Source organism: Falco peregrinus, chromosome Z (genome assembly GCF_023634155.1).
Source record: "Falco peregrinus isolate bFalPer1 chromosome Z, bFalPer1.pri, whole genome shotgun sequence".
In the NCBI taxonomy this organism is placed as follows: Eukaryota; Metazoa; Chordata; class Aves; order Falconiformes; family Falconidae; genus Falco; species Falco peregrinus.
This window is the reverse complement of record NC_073739.1, coordinates 5,794,425-5,818,678: the sequence shown is the minus strand read 5'-3', so window position 1 is coordinate 5,818,678 and position 24,254 is coordinate 5,794,425. Positions and strand designations below refer to the sequence as shown.

Sequence of the window (24,254 nt, the reverse complement as noted above, 5' to 3'; positions counted from 1 at the left end):
GGTATAGATAGAGTTTATACATAACAGAAATGTCAATGCATAGCGGAGACACATCCTTCTTTCTACTGGTGTTTCATAGTTCTAACATTGTGAGCAACCATCAGATTTACAATCTCTTCTAAAATGATGTAAGCTTTTCGAGCATGATCACAAATTCATTAAAAAATGAGGTCTGTTAAGAATCAAAATACTTCATCCTTTTCAATTACCCTGGTAAATGAAAAAAAAAAAAAAAATGTTCAAAATCCCTCCCATTTCTGCTTGTTTGTGTGATTAAAGCAGGAAAGTACAATTTACTTCTTATTTAAAGTTTCCCTTTATATTTCTTTCTTAATATTACATTTGGGAACATAAGCCAGGATCACACAGGAGATACCCATAAAGCAGCACCTCTCAGCTGCACAGGAAGGATTGATGGCATACTTGCCAAAGAAGCCAAAATGGGATTCTGTATGTTCTTTGTGAACAAGATTTCCTACATTTCTCCTGACTTCCAACAGAAACAGTTACTATTTGGTATTTGGAATTTGTAAAAAAAAAAAAACAACAACACCCTTGATGATACTTATACAAAGCCAAGGAAAAATATCATCGTGGGCATACTTTGCCATCAAACGTGATACTCCCAGGTGTTTAGTAAACCATTATTATTCTACACTGTTTCTATTTCCCGGGAAACACAGTAAGAACAAACGCAAAGTAGACCTCATCATGAACTCTGGAAAGATAGAAAGGTGACTTGCCTACACACCCAACACGTGACTGCTGAATGAGAATGCTTGGGTCTGGAAATGCTGGCACATAGCTGTATTTACTGAGAATGGAAAAAAGTTATTAAAGCCAACACACAACTTCCAACCTCTCTGCCTGTGAACCATTATCTAAGATGCTCTTTTTAATTACTTTTTTTTCCTTTTGAAAACTGAACTATTCCTGGCTACAAAACTTACTCCATGCTCCATTTTTATCTCTCTCTGGAGTGTTTGCAATGAAAGTATGACAAAAAGGTTAGCCTCTGAACTGCCTGTTTGTTTGACCCACTCTAGGATTAGGTAACTCCTTTCCTAAGGAGTGAAAGCACTAATGTTGTGCAAAAGGATAGTGTCCTGATAGTACTTTGTTTTGTTGATGAAAAGGCCCAGTAACAGGCATACATCATACTCTCAAAAGCACTACATTTTATATAAATAAATAAAGACCACACTTGGTAACACTGGCAGCCTGAACACACTTGTGTTTTGTTTGCAGATCCCTGCTTGTACCTGCCCAAACATGGGCAAATTTCTGACTGACTCTTTCTATTTGATCCGTATATCTAAGACACTGGACTTAGACCTATTAAGGTTCATCAAAAGCACCAGGGACCAAAAGTTCGTCAAAAGCACTAGCATGGCAAGAACAACATAACCAGAAATATTTGACAATACTTGACAAAAGGGGTTGGACAGACAACATTCAGTCTACTACACAGACTTCATTTGCCTACTGCCAGTACACCCCAAAGTGTAACGATCTGAGGCACATAACTCAGAAAACAAAAACAGCAAATGACTTTGCCTGTTGGATAGTTCAAATTGGGTTCACAACTGCAAAACCAACATCACAACAACATATTGCTTCTGTTGTAGTGAAGAAATGCACCTTCCCAGAAAGATCAGTTTTTCTCATTGGTGAAAGACAAGCTGAAACATACTGCTGTTAACAGTTTAGTGCTCCTGTCTACCACTGTCACCAATGTTATCACACCTAATCCTCAATAATGGGTTTTGTTTACTATTTCTGACTGGACAAACAGAGCATTAATGATAATCATCCACACTTCTGTAAAATTCCACATACTGGGATTTTCCATCAGTGAAATATTTAATCATAAAATTATTTGCCAAAATGAACACTTAAGCTATAGCTGGCAAGAAAGAAAAAAATCTATTCAAATATAAATTAATCCCTCCCGTGGGATATTTAGTATTCTAGATCAGCTAGGACACAGCAGACAAAGGTACAAACATCTAGGTCTTTCTCAGTAAACAGCACTAATTCATCTGACTACAGGTAGGTAGATGATGAGCCACATCATGAGGTAGAATAATGAGCCACAAAACTCTTTATGCAGAGTTGAACAGCTTAACCTCAGAGATGGAGAGAGGCTTAAGCTGTATATGTCAGTTGCATAACCAGCACTAAAGAACAATTTTTCCCACAAAATCTTAAACCCAATACAACCTACATTATTATTCAGTAGAAAAGCAGTACAAGGGAAGCAACATCTAAGTGATGGGGTGACAATTATTTGTGGCGTTCTAACAAGCAATTGTCTGCTTTAAAGAGCTCTTTTAAACTGCAAGTTCAAGCTCTTAAAATAATTGAAGAACTGTTGCTTTGAATTCAAGCTGGTCACATCATGATTCAGTTCTTTCACAGTGTTTTACATGGCATTTTTAAAACAAAACTGCCACTGTGAAATTATAATTGTTTCAGTCCATGAGTATAATGTGTTTCTGAAGTCACCTAAGGCCAGATTTTCACTGTCTTATTGCCCTGTGTGAGTCATCCCTCTGGCTGCAGTAGCAGAATCTGCATTACTAATATATTACCAGCATAAGTATGAAAAGCTTAAAACGGCCTTCACTGCTTTATTTATCTGATATGCATATGTATTTCTGAGTATTTTATTACCCTTATATATTAATATTATACTGTGGGAATGGCTCAGATGAAACACATGGGACTGTACCTATACGCTGGAGAAAGGAGAAAAGTTACCGTGACCTTGCCAGTCATTTCTTGTACAGAGTCCAGTCTCACAACGGCAAGCCATCTGCTGCATGATAACACCTCCGCCATGGAAACTCCCTGTTTCAAACAGATTTCAGTAATTCTGCTGGGACTACAATAATGTAGGATTTCATTATGATGCTTTTGAAACAACATCAAGTGCAGAAGTCGTGAAAGTTACCTTCCGTGAAGGAAGTCTATCATACATCCAGATATCAGAGTTACATGCTTCTTTACATTGTTCTGCTCACAGAAAAGAAGTCAGAAAAGTGATTTAATCAAATAGCTAAAGGATTCCAAGGAACACTTTGGAATATCTAGCAGTGAACATTATGGTGCACCTTGGATTCCCAGCTGGTAAATGGCATTTCATACGCTGGAAGGGCTTTATGGGAGCTTTCTGGTTGCTGTGGGAGACTGCAGAGCATGATTGTAAGCTGACACATGTCCCAAGTGTACTTTAATTTTCATAATCAGCTATTTCCAGCTGTTATCAAAATGAGAAGGGGTAGACATATCATGCTAAGTCAGCTTTTTAAGCATCCTGCCACAGATTAATGGATTAATCTTGGTACTGCTCCTTATATATATATGGCTGGAGAATAACTACTCAAAAAGCTAGACTTTGTGATATGCCAACAGCTATTGATTTTCAGGACTAAGTGTCACATTTTCTGATACTCCCTCTACTAAACGAGTGCACTTATTTGTACAAAGTCTGCTTTGAGAAACTGTAAACTTTGCAGGAAAAGCATGGACACCATTCAGTTTCAACATTTTCAGTATTCAAAATGGTTTACAGTAACAGTCATACATGAAGACAAATTTTCTTAAGGCTTATCTGACTGATTTGTATTGTGGATCTATGTCTCCTCTTTCTGACAAGCCTGGCAGATACATGCAAAGAAAACAGTTCACTTATACAATTAAATATAGATTTCAGGAAGCAAATTTAGCTACAATTTTTGACAAGTTCCTGCTTAGAATCACCAAAAAGATGCCATGCTTTTCTTGGATTTTTACAGTTTTCAGAAAGAAAACCCAAACAGAAGCATATTCTGTTTTCAGCCTTAAGCAAGACCAAGTAACACATCAAGAAATGATGAAACCACCATACGTATGTTTTTCTTATGAACACTTAATAAGATAATCAGCTGATTGCTACATAGTCCCAGGAAAATGAAGCACGTGCCCTCTATTGAGCAGAGGATATGTAATAGTCCTACATATTTTTCTTCACTCTGAAAGAGAAAAGCTAGCCTAAAGCTCTGCTGTTCACCAGGTAACAGTGTGCAAGACAGGCTGCTTGCAAACACTGCGCAGGGCAAGGAACATTTCAGAGTGACAGCAGAGATAAATGTGTCCCGTATTCATATAGCCACATTCATAATTACAGCTAAGCGTGCCACGAAGAGTCACTCAGGAGACTGTACTACCTTGGGTGAGGCAGAAGCAGTTTCATATAATTGGTTACTCAAGGGATGGAAATGGACTTCCCCAAAGCAGCAGTATATATATAAAAAATAAATTAAATATTGGAGAACATCTATACATGATGGCCAGGCACATAGCAGAAGGGAAACAAGATTAATTCTGTCAAACCAAAGGCCTGAAGTGCAGTAGATTTAGGAATGACTCTGGTTATCAGAAGTACAAACTTCAGGAGGCTGTCTTCAAACACCTTTTTGAACACAATGGGATGGCAATTCCAAGCATTTATTATTTCTTTTTTGCTAACACAATTTGCTTCCATAACATTTGCATGTTCCCTCTTCCTGCCAATGCCACAAATTCCTGTCCTACATAATGAATGCAGGCAAATCTGCTTGGTCTTCGTAACAGGCAACTCTGTTATTTTCAAGCCAGGACCATTTTCAAGACAGGACCACAATAAAATGCTTGGTTGTGATACATGTTATACCCATCACAGGGTGAGCACACGGGGCTCACGCTAAGTAGACTGGCAAGTACAGCAAAAAGAGTGTTAGGCAAAACAAGGTACAAGAAAGCGGTGGGGAAAGATCCTGTCTACGGAGGCAGAACAGATCTCACCAAAGCACAGCTTTTTGGGACAGACAACTGGAGCTAAGGAGAGGCACTGAACCAGACTCTGGGTGAAGTCAGGAGGAATATGACTTGCTGCCTCTGACCCCACTTAGCGAAGGGCAGGACATTTTTGAAAATATAGTTTTAAAACTGCAAAACTTTTATACTGAAAATCAAAGCAGCCTATAGCTGGTCTCCCTGCCAATGAGAGCTGGACACACAGAAGCAGTTGTCTTGTTGCAGCATTCCCCTGCATGCAAGTTTTATGCTGTTTACTTAAAACTGTTTTAACGAATAGCTATTCACTTTAAGGTTACTCTTTAGTCTAGAAACACATTACTGCTATTTTAAAATCTGGTTTACTTCAGTATCTTACATAAGCATTCCACACACTAGAATGGAAGCCTGAGTAGTACTCCTCCTTAAGGTCAGCTTGTTGAGAAGCTAATGCAGAACAAACTCCAACCTGAAAATTCTTCTCTCCAGGTTTGGCTCCTTCCAGGACTTTTTGTCCTAGCATACCCATGCCCTACATTCCTCTGTTCAGATAAGCCACTCCTATCTCTGCTTCACCTGACATGGGAAAGAAAACGAGTCGCCAAAATGGCAGTGAGTCAACAAGACCCATTTAGCATCTATGTAAGCCTTCTATCAGCTACCACCTGGGAAAGGCAGGAAAAGGAGGTAGTTGCAATCATGCTTACTTGGGAATTTTCTTGCTTCTTACTGAACTGTTTTTAACTAGTTTACCTGTTAAGAAAACAAAGTTAATGGACCTAGAATTCCCATAACTGTACCAAGGTTAATGAGTCAGAGAGACTGCATCTATTTGCCTGTAAATCAACCACCTCCATCTTACTCTGTCAAATGCTCAATACTATATAATCAGCTTAGGGCTGCTTTTTTCATTGTCTTTGGGTTGTTTTGTGTGTTTGGTTTTTTTTCTTTTTTTAACTGTATGAATAGGACTTCCTTTCTAACATTCAGATATAGAAAGTCCAAAGAAAGTGAGGAATTAAAAACTTTTGGCCTCAATTTTCATTTTTGTTTCCTCTGTTCCTCTCTTCATTCTCTTAACAGTTTAGCTAGCCCAATAATTCTTCTGCATGCTTTCTCTTACTAAAAAAAACCAACACAAATCAATGAGTATTCTCTGTGATAGACTAGTCCATGCTTTGAGTAGGAATTTTTTCCTTAGATAACTTCAAGAGGTCTCTTCCAGTGTAAATTAATTTCTGATTCTATGATCATACCCTAATACCATGTCTTGCTTGTGACAACAAAGTCTGTTTACACATCTTTCTTGCATACAAGAACCTGTAACCAAAGGGAAGGAAATGAGAGGAGACATCAGTCATGGAACAGAAGGTGAGAAATATATGTAAAAAAGAAGAAAAAATAATACATGAAGAAGTCCACATAATGTTGCTCCTGAAAACTCAAACAAGATTTGTCGGCTACATGAGACCCAGAGGAGCAACTCAAAGTACTTTTGTGTCACCTACATGGCATGGTACACAAGAAATAATATTTTTGAAGATGAGCTTGAATACACTAAGCTCATGCAGATGGGCTTCAGGAAACAAGTAAAATATCAGACTGTATGTGAAGGATTTGGGGTATCAATTAATGAATGGATCCTTAGAATGTTACAAAGAAAACACTTGGTCACAGCCTTGATATGCATGACAAGGAAATGGAAGAATTCATAGTAAATCCCAGGTTATACACCTCATATATGAAGGCTGATGATTATGTTAAAAACAAAGATTAAAAGACAAACTTTAAAGAGCTATCTTTTTAAGCTAAGACAATGTCAGTTAATTCAAGAAAGGATTTGGTTTTAAAAAGTGAAAACAAATTGGTTTGCATGAGTTTGCAGTTATCCACAATCAAAAATATTCATGACATCTAAATTGAACTGATGTTATGAATGTTGTTCTAATCCTGTGAATTTCTGCCTTACATTAAGCAATACCACTAAAGAAAATGCCATGTTTCCACTAGCTGTAGTACATACAGTTTTAGGGAACACCATGCTTGTTCGTGGTATATCTAAAAAAGCTGCCAATTGACTGCTGACAGTGCACTCCTATGGTCCTTTTTTTGTAACTCAAGTTACAGAATGCAGCCATTTGGCAAGCTGTGTGGTAAATTACAGCAAAGTAATATTTTCCAGACAATCTCTGTGATGACCTTGTTTTGACAATGTACCACAATATATGTTTAACAAATTTTTAAAAATTACAGAGTTGGGCTTTGAACATGTAAGAAGCAGACCATATTAACCACAGTCTAATGCTGTAGTCATTTAGTTGCTGAGCAAATCCTATCCAGGCCAAGTTAAGTATTGCATTCATCATTTAAGAAAGCAAAGATCCTGTATAGTTAGTAGTTTCTAAAGCGTCTGGGATACCTCAAATTTCAGCAAAAATGTTAGTATTTTTGATGTTTTCTTATGTAAATTAAGAGTATCTGGGAGCAAAAATATAGATCAATGCATGAAATACAAATAAATATATACAGGTTTTTTATATATATATAAATATATATAAATCTGTTGAAGGAAGTCATGGCCTAGAATAAAACCTGAGGGTGAATAACAGGAATAGGAAGATACTAAATTTGTGAAGCCCACGCATGAAGAGTCTTCGGATGCCTTAGTTATTAATGATGAAGACAGAGAGGCCAGAAGAGACCCTGTTCAAAGAGCAAAAGCAAACTGAAGGCTGATCACCCATACCCAGGCAATATTGAGAAGTTAAGTATTTTAAATAATGTGTAAAACAGGCAGTTTTGCATCTCCAGCGGTACCTCAGATACATGGGGAGTACTCTTGTCAACACATGTGAACTACCAATGAGAGAGCATAAAAGGGATAAGATCATCAGTGAGGAAGGTGACATTTCTGAGTCATCCAATGCAATACAAATGCCACTTAACCATCAGATAAAAAATCTTGTTCACTACCTTGCTCTTCCTTTTACAGACAGAATTATTGACATATTGACTTCCCTCTTCAGGCTCTTCAACTAGGTGGTCCGATGTTCTTCAAATGGTATTCTTTTCAGGGTCATTACCATGAAATTACTCAGGGGAGAAAGCAGAGTTTGTGACCTTTGGAAGAAGGGGCAGGCAACTCAGGAGGACTACAAAGATGTGAGGTTATGCTGGGAGAAAATTAGAAAGGCCAAAGCACAACTAGAATTTCATCTGGCTACTGACATAAAAGACAGTTTAAAAGTTTCTATAAATATATTTCCAACAACAGGAGGGCTAAGGAGAATCTCCATCCTTTACTGGATGTGGGGAGAAACATAGTGACAAAGGATGAGGAAAAGGCTGAAGTACTTTCTTCTTTGCCTCAGTCTTTAACAGTAAGACAAGTTGCTCTCCAGGCTCATAGACCTTGAGCTGGAAGACAGGGACAGGGAGCAGAATCCAAAGGGAAATGTTCAGTGACCGGCTACACTGCTTAAGACACACACAGGTCTATGGGGCCTGATGCGATCCACCTGAGGGTATCGAGGGATCTGGCGGAGGATCTCATCACCCACTTTCCATCACTTACCAGCAGCCCTGGCTAACTGGGGAAGTCCCAGCAGACTGGGGGGTGGCCAATGTGACAAACATGGACAAGAAGGGCAGGAAGGAGGCTGTGGGGCACTACAGCCCTGCCAGCCCGACCTCGGTGCCAGGGGAGGTTATGGCGCAGATCGTCCTGAGCATCATCATGTGGCACGTGCAGGACAAGCGGGGGATCAGTCCCAGCCAGCCCGGGGCTGTGAGAGGCAGGGCCTGACTGACTGGCCTGATCTCCGTCTGTGCACAGCTGCAGGCCTGGGCCAGGGGGCTGGGAAGGGCCGGGGGAAAAGGGCCTGGGGGGGCTGGGCAGCAGCCGGCTGGGCGTGAGCCCCCGGCGTGCCCAGGTGGCCAAGGCGGCCAGCAGCGCCCTGGCCGGTGTCAGCAGCAGCGTGGCCAGCAGGGCCAGGCAGTGCCCGTCCCCCTGCGCGGGGCACTGGTGCGGCCGCCCCTCGGGCCCTGGGCTCAGGGCTGGGCCCCTCGCTGCAGGAGGGACGCAGAGGGGCTGGAGCGTGTCCAGGGACGGGCAGGGGCTGGGGCAGGGGCTGGGGCGGGGGCTGGGGGGGCGGCTGGGGGGCTGGGGGGGGCAGCCTGGGCAGGAGGGGGCTCAGGGGGGACCTGGTCGCTCCCTACAGCTGCCTGGCAGGGGCTGCGGGCAGCGGGGGTCGGGCGCTGCTCCCGGAGAACAAGCGACAGGGCGAGAGGAAACGGCCCCAAGCTGCACGGGGGGGTTAGCTCGGGTAGCGGGGAAACGGCTTCCCTGCAGGGGTGGTCAGGCCCTGAACAGGCTGCCCGGGGAGTCACCATCCCGGGAGGTGTTCTAAATACATGTAGATACAGTGCCTGGGGACACGGCTTACTGGTGAGTTTGGCAGCATTGGGTTAACGGTGTGACTCAATGATTGTAAAGGTTTTTTCCAGCCTAAATGATTCTGTGATTGCATAATTCTGTATTCATTTGAACAAAAGAGAAACACAATTTTGGTTATTTTCTCCATAGGATTTCACTTTTTAACAGCTTAATTTTCTTCCAAACAAAGTCCATCTTTAGGAGAGAAAAGTAAGTAACTGTATTGTCTTTTATAAATTGCCTGCTTTAATAGCACAAGGTAACAATGTTATCTTATTCTTGATCTTTTTATATCAATATCTGTTCATCATCAATTTTTTATTAAAATGCAAATCCAGAAAAAAGCAAGTAAAGAAGAAAGCATCAGCATTAACACCACTTACAAAACTATCTGATGACCTAAAAAGATTAAACAGCTACACTTAGTACACAGAATGGAATGATCTGCATATCTAGGATTTTTTATTCCATCAAAGTGCTACTGTATTAGGTTACAATCTGGAGCAGAGTAAGAGATGATCCAGGACCTTCTCGTCAGCTGAGAGTACAAAACCTCAACATTTGCTTCTCAGAAGGTTTTTTTTATATTGCTTAATGATCTTTAGGGCTGGTTATTTAATCACTGATGTTTTAGAGATGAAGTTGGTTCTGATTTTATATATGAAAAAGTACCTGCTGAAATGCATGAATGTAGGTATTTCTGTGTATGAAACTTTTTTTAGAAGTTTGCTGTTATTTGGGGGAAGGGAGTTGAGGAGGCTTGGCAATATCTGAATTACGCCTAAGGGTAGACTTCATTAATTTGCACAGGAAACTAAAAGCCCCACTGCAAATTAACTGAGAATTTCAATTTAAACAGTAAAGGAAAGAGCAAGTATATGTGAAAAACATAAAAGGTCCAAAATATAATGGTATCTCAATGAGCTCTATATTTAAGAAATTTACCATGTTATATCATTAATAATATTTTATAAATGTCAATGTCTATTATAGCATATCTTTCACACTATTGCCAAATATTGTCAAAACTATGCTTGATTATTCTCTTTAAATACCCATGCAAGTGGGAAAAGGCAGGCTTTCAAACACAAATAATGCTTTGTGCTATGGAGAAAGTATAGTTAAGGTGCCAGGCTGACGTCTAGGAGTTCAGCGAGCTCCCAATATCACCATAAATGCCCTGTGTGTTCTTAAGCTGGTAACATAATATTAAAAACCTGAAAGACTGCAGTCCCAAAATGTAGCTGCCTGGATCTTGTACTGGGTCCCTGCTTTGAACTAGGAGTCTGACCTCTCTGTCAGAGAGGCAGCTCCAAGCAGACATGCTACAAACAGTTCTCCAAGGTGGACAATCAAGAGACAAGACGATACGAACATGCTTTGGTGCATACAAGGCCATGCCAGGGTGGGTCTTGGTCCCATCACTGCCACAGTCTCCTATGAATGTACTTCACAGCCACCAGAAGTCTGAGAACAGCCTGCACAGAGCGTGAGTTCCCACCAACAGCAATCACAGAAGGCAGAGACCTTCATAAAATTTGTCTCTTCTCAGAAGTTAGACTTGCAATTCAGAGTTGCAGGGAGATGTTGATATTTGAGTAGGGTTCACAGCCAGAAAATTTAATCTGGACTTCGGCAGGAGACTTATCTTTGTCTTTTAAAAAATACAAATTGTTTCAGATGGTAACAATGTCCCTCTTTTATACAACAGGTCAGTGGCTGCAAGATCCAGCAAAGAACTGGAAAGATTTGGCTTCCATGCCCTCCTCAACCTGTGGGTTGGCATGGGGGACAGACCCACACCTCTGAACTCTAATAACTCTTTAGCGTAAAGCTCTTGTGCAGTCCTTTGAGCAGAAATCAGAACCGGGATCTCCCCTCTTCTAAATAGGTGCCCCAATCATTTAGCCGCAGAGTCATGCTCCCTCTTGCTCCCTCTCTTTGACCTAAGGAATTCTGATAGATTTTTTTTGAGCTGGCACAGCATCAAAAGGTGAAGTGGAGGGAGCCTCCCACCCAGACTAGCCTATAGCCTGGTAGTCAGGTCCCAAGATGAAATGAACCATCTTTATTCAGGCTGGGAACAGGGCATGCCGAAACATTTCATATTAGGGTGTGTAGTTTATGTGGGGCTGTATCTCCATATTAAAGTTTCACTCTTAGGCAACTGTAGCTGACTGTCAACAACACTCACAAATCCTTCCCCGGACAAATACTCTAGCACTCCTGCTTTTAAAAAAGTCACACTGTAAATGTATTAGTACACAATCTCTGTTTGATTTTCACAAGTTAAAACTAGATTAATACATCTGGGAGGAAGAATGGTGTGTTACACGCAGGGGTTAGCGTGCACTTTTTCAGCATGGGTACTATGTATAAAATATTTATCGCTCGGAGAGAACAATGCAATGAAAAACCACCCCAGCCAATCTGCCAAGGTCACTACATGTTGTTTTGCAAGGCTGTGGCTGAATCCAAACAGATTATAAAAATGGACCTGTTCATTGACAGGGCACATGGGAAAGAGGAAGGAGAGATCATACAGGCAACAGTTGCAACAGCTGCACTGGGACACGAGCATCTTTGGTTTTCCTCACAAAGCTTGTTTGATAAACGCCAAGGAATACAGCACTGTTGACAAAGTCCTTCTTACAACAACAGTACTCAGAATGGAAAGGGGGATAAGTTGGGAACTGGCATGTTCTATCTGTGGCAAACATGGCTGAAATATTAGCTGATGTGGCAACAGTTTGAATAAATAGGAGCTGGTATGCTAAATCCTAGTGATGTTGGCTGGTGAATACTGCTTGAGGTTTAAGGTGTGGCAACTTTTCTTTACAGACTCATTGGCACACGCACACTGAGCCTTATTACATCTCATTTACTGAAGCTGGCACACCTTGGGGGGTTTTCGGTTTTTTGTTGTTGTTTTTTAAGGAAAGAAGAACTGAATCATAAGAAGACAAGATGGGAGATGTCAAGTCTGAGGCATATATGTTTGAAGTTCCTGAAAAAAGAAACCAAAGAGCCCAAATCAGATCACTCTATCTCAGCAGCACATGCTGAGTGAAAAACTCAGTGAGAAAAATTTTGAATCTGAGATGGGAAAGAAAGATCAGGCGTAAAAAAAAAAAAAAAATGTTTGTAGGCTCCTCTTTAAACTAGATCCCTAGCACAACCTGTTATGGGTAACAAAAATTTTTATATCCCTCATCCATTTTGGTATGTTAACGCAGCATACTGTTTGCAGTGCAGTACACACTTTCTCTCCAGGCTTAGCTGCTTCTACTTTTCTTCTAAGATGTGTGCTACCTTATCCCACCTGGACATCTCTGCCAAGGAGCCCCTCCCAATCTCCTCATATACTAGTAACAGTACAGATACAAAGAATGAGTCAGAAAAATGTACTTAAAATTCTCTGCCAGAATTAACAGCTGATAATGCGCTGTCAAGCTAGCACCTGGATAATTTCTAAGGTTCTTTGACATCTGCAGGTCACCATCAGTCATTAAAAAGGCAGGCTTTTATGTAGAATACATGAAAAAAATAGCTTTTTTTGCTGAAAAGGAAAAAGTAAGATGAAAAAAAAAAAGTCATATTCCAAATTAGGACCAACCTGAAGGCCAGTAGAATTGCTTTCAGAGTGGAAATGAGAGGAAAAGCATGAGAAACCTTTAACAGAATCAACAGCTCAGGAGATTTAAGTGCCTGCTGAGCCACTCTCCTTTATCCCAGAGGGACACCTCAACTAACAAGTCTCTGCTTATACTGTATAGGGTTCATATCAGTCTTTCCAGATGCAACTTTACATTTTTTAATAAAACAATGAGATAAGTCTTCAGAAAATGTCTCACCAGCTCTAGTTTTTAGTGAAGATATATACCAGGAAATTAAGAAAAAGTACTGGGCCTTTTTTTTCCCCTCAAATATACTGGAAGGCTTGCTGCTAATGTAATTCCTAAACCAATACTGTATTAATTTTAAACCTACATTTATCAAGCAATTATGGAATTATTTACAGGTTTCAGAAGTAATGAGGAAAATGGGCATATAATATATCATATTTGGTATTTTTGCTTTCCCATGTTTTGATACACAAGTCTGCAAAACAGGATGCAGATTTATTTCTACCATCTAGTACTAAATAACCAAAGAGTAAATATATAGTTTTGTGACCTTTGCCTTACATCCACTAAAACAAGGCAAAGTAAACGTTAAAACACTAGTGAAGGGAAAAAAAAAACCCAAAACAAAAAAAAAACAAAAAAAAAAAAAACAAAAAAAAAAAAAAAGGAAAAAAACCCAGCCCTGGTGAGTCGGTTATATTCTACATTTCAAGCAGAAGCAGACCTTGAAAAGCCAAAAGAAACCCCTTCATTGCTGTTCCTGAAGGCAGAGTTAAGTGAGAATCAGGGAAGAGTTTTCATAATTCATGAGCAGAGGAAGACTAAGGGAAATCAAGGCAATAGCAACAGGGCCAAACAAATTACAGTAGTGTCTGAAATTCCAGAAATACAAAGAGTAAAAGGGGTGGGTGGCCTTTACTGATGAATTACAGATTACTGAAACAGAAAATATATTTCTGGATATATTGCAACGTGCATGTCCAAAAGCAGCTGGCCAAAAATCTGGTAAGAAAATTCTGTTGAACTTATTTAAAAAAAAACTGGTATTTGGGTAAATATGCTACTGATATGGATGAAATTTAATCATACATATGATATTAATTGCGGGGGCAATTTTTGGTCCTTTTTTCTAGGCATTGAAAACATTAGTCAGAACATTTGTCACATAAAACCCACTCACAGTTTTCATTTTAACTTTACTGGCAAGATTGTTTACTTCTGGAAAGGAAATGTAATATGCTTGACAGCAGGAAGATAATTCTTATTCTGTCAGGAATATAATTCTTATTCTGTCAGGAATAGTTGCTTAGGACAAATGCCTGTTTCTGCAATATTTCAGTGCTGCTATAGTTGCATGTTTAAATAGGAAACCTTCCTATGATGCTTCTCCTTCCTAAAAACTACTTTTTCGTCAACAAAAATATCAGCTGCAAGGTGGTTAAAAATTAAAAATTAAAAAAATAATAAAAATTTTGAAAATAATTTCCACCTTAGCTTTCAGCTAGATCATATGAAAATAATGGGGGAAATATTCATACACATGAAAATTCAACTAAACTACATTTGCTGCAGTGCATAAAGTTTGTTAAAGGTAGTACGAAGTTATAATATTCCTTCTAATTCTTAGTTACTACCTTTCATTTTTGAAATTGCATTGGGGGGGGGGGGGGGGGTGCTTAAGTGTTCTGGGGCTGCCAGTAGCTCAAGGTGTGTGTGGCGGGCTGACCCCAGCCATCAGCTAAGCTCTGCACAGCCACTCCTCTCACAGCAGCCACGGCTCACTGCCCTTGCCCCAGCGAGATGGGGGAAAGAGTCAGAAGAGCAGAAGCAAGAAAACTCATGGGTCAAGATAAAGACAAATTGGTAAGCAAAGGAAAGGGAATAAAAGCAAGCGATACAAGAGCAATCACTCACCACCTCCCACAAGCAGACAGATGCTCAGCCAGTCTCCAAGCAAGACCAACCCCCCCCCAACCCCACCCCTCAGTTTTTATTTGTAAATAAGACTTTATATGGCATGGAATACCCCTTTGGTCAGTTGGTCAGTTCAGGTCAGCTGTCCTGGCTGTGTCCCCTCCCAGCTTCCTGACCACCCCCAGTCTATTTGCTCTGGAGGCAGAATGGGAAAAACAGAAAGCTTTGACGCTGTGCAAGAGCTGTTCAGCAGCAGCCAGAACACTGGCCTGTTATCAACACTGCATTACAGAGCTGTTATTCAAAAGATTAACTTCATTTTGACCACAACCACTACAATATACTGGAAAAAAAACCAACAAGAAAAAAAATCACATGACTCTTCCTTGAGCTATATGAACATACACACAAAAATACAGTCTTTTTTATAATCACAGTCAAAACTCTCTGCTTTGTAAAAACACCTTAAGAACATAAAAAAAATAATATATATATACTTTTTCCTGTGTCAATGTATATTAAATTGAGAAGTAGTCCAATTTGTGAGAAATGAGGCTTAACGATTCTGGAACTATAAATTCCTGACATTGGCAATTTCATATGTTCCTTTTACTTCTTCCCAAGCTACCTTTATTTGTAAATATTACCATATACCTTACAGAAAGATATCATTTTCTTAAGAAAGGGCATTAGAGCTTTCCTAGGTATTAAGTTGTCCAATCTGATTTCTTAATGATGTAACTTGCTTTATCCTATTTTTGTTACTAACAGAAAAAAAAGTTAAGGGCGCTACTGCAGACAAGGAGAATCACAGGTAGAGGCTGGTGTAGAACAGGTATAGAAATATAAACAGATGAGACTGAGGAGAAATGCATATACTGCACCACACTGCTAATCTGAATGTTTAAAATTGAACCAACATATATTAATGCACATTTTAAATACCAACAGCCTGAGCCATTATGTCCCAAGAGTGCAGCACAGCAACATGCACAAATACTGCCTGGTGCTGGAAAGAAGAACGGTTGCATCAGATGTAGATGGAAGCAAGTAAGCCTGGCCCCTGGGTAGAACTAATTGGGTTGAGTTGAGTGCTACACTAACATAGCTATCCAGTTTGCAAGTCTAAACCGGGTTCAATTAGTGGTAACTTAGAGCTCTCTGCCTTTTACTGTGTTGTAACGCATAGCATAAAGGGCTTCCTGGGCAGATTTAGGAGCACAGCACCATTAACCAGCCTTTCAAAGGGGTAGCTAAGGTAAGCTCTGCTCACGTGCTGCAGAGCTCTGCATGGGAAGAATACCACTGAATATTGATCACTCCATCAAACAAACCAACATGATTCAACTCAACTCCATAAAACTGACGAAAGGACAAAACTAAATACAGCTCAGAAATTAGGTGTGAGGACTTTCTTTACAGGACATGCCTTGATACACCTTGAGTATATGTAAGAGTTGGAGGCTTAGATACATATTCTGTTTGTCTCTATTTTTGAAGCAAGTTCAAGTATCCCTACACAGCTGGGATAAAAAGATTCTGTAACCATCACAGTCATCCGGAACAACCTACAACAATACTGTTTAGGTAATTGTATCTGCTTAATCAAAGGACTAAATGAACAAAATCAGTATGTTCAAATGTTTACAATTTCTACATGGTTCATAATCAAAAGCAAGCAGGTTAATAAATGAAGGGAAAACATGGTATTATTTCATACTTATTTCTGAGTACCAAGTAAAAAAATACCCTATACCCTTGACATTGTACAGCTCTTCTTGTATTTAACTTTACAGCTTCTAAAAAGGAACTGAAAGTGGTATCATTTCTGTTGCAAAGTTTTGGCAGAAATATTTCAGTAATATCATCCTTACCAATCTACCTCTAGGTATAATTAGGATGATTACAACTATAAAAAAATACAACACATAACAGTGTTAGACATGAAAGACTTTTTTTTTTTTCTACAATCCTAGGATATTAAAATATCAGTTGTCCAACATCAAGGGAAGAACAGCAATGCCAACTGTACATAAATTCTTCCTTCTATATTAACTACACAGTGTAGAAGATGCACTCACAATTAAATACAGAAGTACCTGGTTGCCCTGGTTCTCATACTGGGATTTACTGGGATTCTGTCTACTGCTGCCACCGGTGAATTGTGAAACTCGGTATCATTGAATATGACACTCTTATCAAGACAGGGAATTGCAAGCTGATATTAAGGCCCACAGAACAAATAAACATCACCATAACATCATACAGTAACTTCAAAGAAGACAATGGAAACTGAGCCAGTTTAATTGTTTCCAGTTTCTTATATCACCTGAAAACTACATAATCTTCACCTACATCAGTGGCCCAAGATCCCAGATTTACTGGCCAAATAAAAAAGTTTCCAAATTCTTAGGGACTGTAGGAAATAGAACACTGGATGGATGGAAAAATACAAGATTACAAAACACCCCACAGTAATCCTTTAATGAAGGTTTTAAACTAACACGAACCCATTAAATAATGTCACATTTAATTAGTACTTAATATCATTAATAATGGAGTAATTGGACCTCTTTACAAAAAGAAAGTCTATTTAACACTGTCATTATTTCCGGCAATACAAGTTACTGAATAGTGTCTTATTCTTAGTTGTTATTATTTTTTAAACATAAATAAGCCAGAAATAATGAGTGAGAGCAACTTTTCCGGGAACTGAAGACCAACCATTTAATTTCTGTCTGTAAAAAAACCTAAACCCACACTGTCTACTTGTGACTGTATCAGGGGGGGATATAAAACTACTACTGTGCTTGTGTTGTCTTGGAAATGTCTGCAACTTGGCCAGCTGACTCAAGTGGGATAGCATCGTATGGAACTTCACAGCAATTATCACCCTGAAGATAAGACCTACAGTGAGTTTTTAACATGTATGTATCCACTATCACAAATGATTTAAATAGTTTATCAGTTAGTAAAATTAATTATTCATTCATCATCTCAGTCTTTAAACAAAGTCATAGTTTAAACATTATGATGCCACTTGGATAAACAGACCAATGTCAATCCAATCAAAATTAATTTTTCTTTTGTTTTACTCAGTCAAGGAAAGGAATATTTTTTCTAATTATAAACACGTTTTTTAGAGCAATTACTTTGAAATAAATTCTAGATTTGAAATAATTCTATATTGACATTTCTCAAGAAATTAAGTCACGATTTGATGATAAAAAAATGGTCTGCTAAGAAAAACAAATGTTTTAAGTCCCGTACCCAAACTAGTAACCTTCAGTTAGTCTAGTAACTAACCTTTTTACTAAAGAAGCTTCTTATCATATGTAATTTCAGTTCTGATGTTCTACCTCATAATTTATCATATCAGATTTAAATTACTGATGCAAGATAGCTAGACCATCTTTAGATGTCTAACTAAAAAACATATCAGACTACTTATGTAACCACCTAAGCAAAAACAAGCATTGATGTTTCCCTTTCTATACCTCTCATTGTGTAGTTTTCTTCTTGTAAAATTGTAAAAGGTACCTTAATTTCCTGACTTATATTCTGAACTTATGTTTTTTTAAAAAAGGAAATATTGGCTATTGTTGGACAACAGGCTGTCCAGGGATGTAACAGACTGGCCAAGGACATGGTGGAATCACCACCCATGGAAGTGTTCAAAGACATGTAGACACGGCGCTGAGGGACACGGCTTAGTGGTGGGCTTAGCGGTGCTGGGTTAACAGCTGGACTCAATCTTAAAGGTCTTTTCCAACCTTGATGGTTCTATGATAACTTTGTGACTACTGCTTATATCTATTTGTATGGTTTAACACTCCAAATGCTGATTAGGTCCTGCTTTGGTTTGATACTTAGCAGCATGAAGACACCACTAAAGAGAAGTGGAGAAACTCACTCATGAAGGCTAAATTCAACCTGGCGAACATCATCTCACTACAGACAAGTAAGAGTGACAGACTTCCCCACAAAGCAGTTCAAAGCAGGAGTCCAGCTTGACTGCTCTGATGCTGAGGAAGCCTTGCTCACCGCAGGAAGGAAGCATGGGGAGGTCAGACTCACTGAACTGAAGTCAGCCTTTGTGCACAGCCCTTACACCGGCTGGAACAGCTGCTGAAAAGGCAAAACTTCTGTGACACGCTCACGCAGCTCCACCTTTATCTAACAAAAATACCTACAACACAGGGCAGAAAGTCTGTGCTAACAGGGGCTACTCTACAATTCTGTTAGTCCAGTACTTTCGAGGATGTAGACTTTTTCAGTGATTAAATTTGTGTTTAATTATGGGAAAATGAATTTTGTTCTCAACTCATATTTTATTCATTAAGAATCATGCTAATAACTTTTTGTTATTGTTTATAACAAAGATTTGTAAGAGAAAATGTTGGTTTCCGTCCCTGTAAGCAATTACAGGCAAAGAACAGAAAGGTGGACCCGACAGACTTCAGCAGCATATGGCAGGTATAACTTGCCAGCCACACGTACACTGAATTCAGCTGTATGTCAAACAGGGCTGAGTGGCTGCAGGGCTGGATTGCTGCCTTTTTTCTAGTTTCTCACAAAACTGTTTGGAGACGATGTCCCGTTTAGCACAGGAGCGGCTATTTCTAACAGCATCTTCAGTCCCCCTGTACACACTTGGATTTATCAGAAGTCATTTCTGTTGTTATTCTTGATCCTATTAATATAGCATTTTGAAAAATAAATGGTTGTTGCAATTATTTAGAGCATTTAGACTAATTATAATCCATTTCAATGGGAAGCTTTTGATTTATAATTTGGGACAATCTGAGTGGTATCAAGAAAAGACTCTCCCAATCCTTATTTTTTAATTTCAAATCCATTCAGAAAGACCAGAAACACAAGAAACAAGCCACTTCTAAGTATATATTTGCTTGATCAGAACAAAATATAAACTACACAGTTCTCTGTATATACCCTTATTTGAATGGGGGCAGATTTGAGCAAGGAGTTGTACTACCTGATCTCTAGAGGTCCTCCAATCTTTATTCTGTGATTCTGTTCTATGATTTGCCTATTGATGACCAGTTAATTTCTACCATGATGCACACCTACTCAGCAGCTGTACTGAGGTCAAATTCACCCTCTATTCATAGCTCTGGTCATGTCACCGCAATTGTTTTGAAGCACTGGACTGAAGAACTACACGATACAAAGAAATTTCATGGACAGATTTGTTGGAACAAATAACAGCAAAAACAAAGAAAGAGAAGAAGTGGCCCACTGACAAGAAACGTTTCACCATTTCATACAGAAGTATGAAAACAAGAATTGCAAAAAAAAGACAATGCCAAAATTGATGAGAATCTTACCACACAGGGGGAAAATCTCCCCATTCCCAAAGGGGATTGAGAATCAAAGAGCGCTACACTGATGACCTATACCATCATAAGAAAGTCTGTAAAAAAAACCAAACCAAACCACCAAACCACAACCCACCAAAAAAACCCCAAAACCGACAAAAAAAACACCCAAAACCCACCTACAAAACCCTAAAATAAACAAGTAGCAGACATTCTTCTTGGGCTTAGAGAGAAAGAAACTTCAGTACCTTGAGAAAAGGGAAGTCGATTGTGAAGACAAAGGATTTAAATTTTTTTTTTTTCAAATGATAAAGTAGATCTCCAGAACTTTTTCTGATTTTTAACAGATTTCCAGCTTGCTAAAACTCCAATTAAAGCAGAAGGATATATTAAAAGCCCACTTATTCTTTAACCTACTCCATACCTTTGGCTCCACGCCTATTAGTTAGCAGAGATATTTTAGCAGCTAAATTAAAAATAGGGGAAACTGCAAGTGATATATTCTCCCGGTATTTCTCTTACCACACAGGTTTTAAACAGTGAAAGAAAAAAATCTTGTTTAAAAAAGAACATGAAAAATTACACACAGACCAGCAAAGCTCTGTAACAGGATCTAGGATACGGTGTATTATCAGCACGGATGGATGGGTGTTTTAGTGGAACACGGGAAGTTTTACAGTATCTGCAGTCCAAGGGGTTGGGTGAATGTGCTGGTTTTGGCTGGGCTAGAATTAATTTTCTTCACGGTAGCTGACACAGGGCTATGCTTTGGGTTTGTGCTGAAAACCGTGTTGATAGCAGAGGGGTGTGTTAGTTACAGCTGAGCAGCGCTCACACCAAGCCGAGGCATCTTCTGCCCCTCACCCACCCCACCAGCGAGCAGATGGGGGGCACAAGGAGCTGGGTGTGGGGGCTCACAGCCAGGACAGCTGATCCCAGCTGACCCAGGAGACATCCCATACCACATGGCCTCATGCTCAGTATATAACCTGGGGGAAGGAGAAGGAAAGGGAGACATTCAGCATCCTGGCATTTGTCTTCCCGAGCCACCGCCAGGCGTGCTGGAGCCCTGCTGCCCTGGGGATGGCTGAGCCTGCCTGCCCACGGGTTGTCATGCATTAATTCCTTGTTTGCTTTGATTGCGCGCACAGGACTTTTGCTTTACCTATTAAACTGTATTTATCTCAACCTACAAGTTTTCTCTTTTTTAAAAAGTTTTTTTCTTTTACCCCTCCGATCCTCTCCCCCATCCCACCAGTGGGAAGTGAGTGAGGGCCACATGGGGCTGAGTTACCAGCTGGGGTTAAACAGTAACAGGGGGGCAATATGTTAATACCACCTAGAACAAAAAACAATTACACATGCCCAGTCCAAATTCAACACCTGTAGGATGAAATAGGCTTTATATAAAATCCATTTGCATTTTACATACTGCTGATCTGTTCAGTGGGACAGTAAACTTATCACTCCCCTTGTTAAACATATTTTCTATTTTATCACTCTCAAAATATTTTAGACCAAACATTTCAGGGCAGGGCCTACCCCTTAGGCTACTACTGTAATTATGCAGGCAGTTCAGGGTAAATATTCAACTTTACCTGACTGAAAATTAGCAAACCAGAGCTCAGTGGTGGGATTAAGCTTGGAACTGAATTTCACGGATATCACAACACTAAACACATCCTGGAATTGCACTGCATAAAGCATATTATTATTGGATTTAAAAATTACATTTTTTCAGGCAGCACAATAATTCTGAAAGGAAATGTAAAAATTAAACAAGAAAAAAAATCCAAATGTAAAACTTAAAAACAGAATTAGCTTTCAAAATCCTGTATCATCTAAGAGCGTAGCAACTGCTATTACTCTGCTGGGTAACAATAAACAAAGAGAGGGCAATTATGCTATTGAGCTGACAACGCAGTTGGACTGAGGCTAAAAGCAAGTTACAGTGAAAGTACTTGTCTCCACATTTCCCCCTGATGTGATGATCTTGGTAGGGTAAGGAAGGGGAACTTACAGTCTAAGGTAATTTATCCATGTTCCTAATTTATCGGTGATACTTGACTTTTCTGAATAGTACTATCTGTCATAGGAAGCTACGACCTAAAGCTTTGCAAACATTATTTAGAAAGCACTAGCCATATTTAAAATCATGTTCAACAATGTGACCTAGCAAATCATTTATTTTGGGGTATGTACCACAATTAATCCATCTATCTCATTCTATCTTAAGAAAACCCAATTTGTTAGTGAGTAAAGGACAGCTCATAATTTGCTAGATTATTTAAAGTATATTTGTTTGTAATTATCAAACAAGAGCCTATTCTTAACCTCATGAACTTATTTCTTTCCTTTGATGAAAATAATCTACAATGCTCAGTTGAAAATCTTGACAACCAAGCATGAAAAAAAGCAGACTGTCAAACCTGAATTGAGAATACATCCCCACTCCCTTTGTTTCAGAATAGAAATGCTGAAAATTAAATTACATGGACTCTACCCACATATTTTACTCTATAGAACTGCAAACCCATTTAAAAAAGCATGCTTCTTTCCCCTTAAATAAATGTAGTAAATTCACCTGAGGTTTTGAAAGCATAACATTGGAACATGACTGAAAGCTGTATCTATAGCTTTGACTCTACCTGTGTAGCTCAAAAACTAGGATGCTGCCAAATGCAGTCTTACAAAGCATTTATTTTCCATAGTTTGGTGTTCCCTTGATGTTTGACTATGGTTGTGTGATATACCAGGTTGTCTAAGTAACGGACCTACCTGGGATTATTTTGCATCCAAGATCACTACACCACTCAGTGCATGTTAGGACAGCATCACAACAACTTTGTGTGGTCAATTTAAGACTAAATTGTGGAGGAATATGAAATAAACCAAGTGAAGCTACAATGCTTACACCTTCATCACTGATGGCAGGTGATGGCCTCCAAAGTTGGAGTCATCTGCTAAATATATGTCTCAATCAACGACCCTTAGCAACTTAAAATATTCTGAAAGGATAACACGCTGCAGTGTTCAGTAGAACCAGGTAGCAAAGATGTCTGCTGAAGCTAAAGCTAAAATGGATTCTTTACACTAAAAATGCCTCAGGTGAGAATTTTTCTTCAAAATTCTGTTTATAATGTTCAGCATATTGTAAGCATCAGAAATAGTGCAGCACTTCATAAACTAATTAAGCTACAAGTGAGCAATCTGTATACGACTATGGACTAATTAATTGGGCGATGAACTACTGAAAAATAAAAGCTCACATTAACCTGTTTTTGCTTTATTAAAAAAAAAAAATTCCGGTTTTGTAAAACTATATTAACTAATTAGGAAGTTAATTTCGAGAAGGGGATGAGTGTTGTGTTGTACATAGCTAAATGTTAGGAGAATCCTGTAGAATATTATAACATTTTGAAGATAATGTGTCAGTAATTTCAGAGGTTAGAAAAATAAACTGCTTCTTTTTTTTCCTTTGATAAACAGACTATCTACTGGAATCTGACATCTATCAGAGTCACTAATAACACCTGCGCACCTCAGCATTTCCAAACAATGTTTCTGAAGGTGCTTTATCCTGTGGTGAAGCTTTGAAGGACACTTGCCATTGTGAAAGCTGGAGGGAAGAACAATACATGCTGTTGGGCAGACCATTTAGATCAGCAAAATGGTATGTTGTGTTTCTGCCTCCAAGAGTGGTCTCTATATAAAGATAAAAAAAATTAAACCTGAGAGACCTAAAGCATTAGCAAATGCTGTGGAGGTCACCACAGCTCCGTGCACGTGGTTGAGTGTCACATACTGCAGCAGGATGTTAAAACTGGCAGCTGTGAACAGCGATCTTCAGAGAGTTCCCTGATCACATTTTATTTTCACAATGCATACTTTCTGGGGCTCTAAACTAGGCTGAGCTTAGTAAAAGTTTATTATAAATCTGAAGGAAAATCTTCCAGGCAACAAGAGAGTGAAGGTTTGGTGGGAAATTCCCGGTGACTCCTGCTCCCGGCCACAACAAGCCAAGCTCAGCTGCAGGCTCAGTCCACAGCTATTGCTGGATTTCAAAGGAGTCACTTCTTGTACTTGTGATAAGAAAGACCCCTTTTCTATTCATGCTTCTAA

The 24,254-nt window shown here is 39.3% G+C and overlaps 1 protein-coding gene and 2 long non-coding RNA genes across 6 annotated transcripts in view; 2 read left to right on the top strand and 1 right to left on the bottom strand.

Moving 5' to 3' along the window:
- ADGRV1 (adhesion G protein-coupled receptor V1) overlaps positions 1-24,254 on the bottom strand; it is a 291,184-nt gene that overhangs the window by 114,761 nt on the left and 152,169 nt on the right. The window lies entirely within an intron of this gene.
- Positions 9,222-15,843, top strand: LOC114012037 (uncharacterized). 4 transcript variants are annotated; one of them, XR_008744812.1, is made up of 4 exons: positions 9,222-9,265; positions 9,404-9,463; positions 11,765-13,884; positions 15,745-15,843. It is a non-coding gene; the product is annotated as an uncharacterized LOC114012037 (long non-coding RNA). The 4 variants fall into 4 exon arrangements; XR_003554236.2 differs by having other exon boundaries at positions 10,965-13,884; XR_008744811.1 differs by lacking the exon at positions 9,222-9,265 and adding an exon at positions 14,648-14,742 and having other exon boundaries at positions 9,272-9,463; positions 10,965-13,884.
- LOC114012036 (uncharacterized) lies at positions 15,851-19,538 on the top strand. Its single transcript, XR_003554235.2, has 2 exons — positions 15,851-17,720; positions 18,667-19,538. It is a non-coding gene; the product is annotated as an uncharacterized LOC114012036 (long non-coding RNA).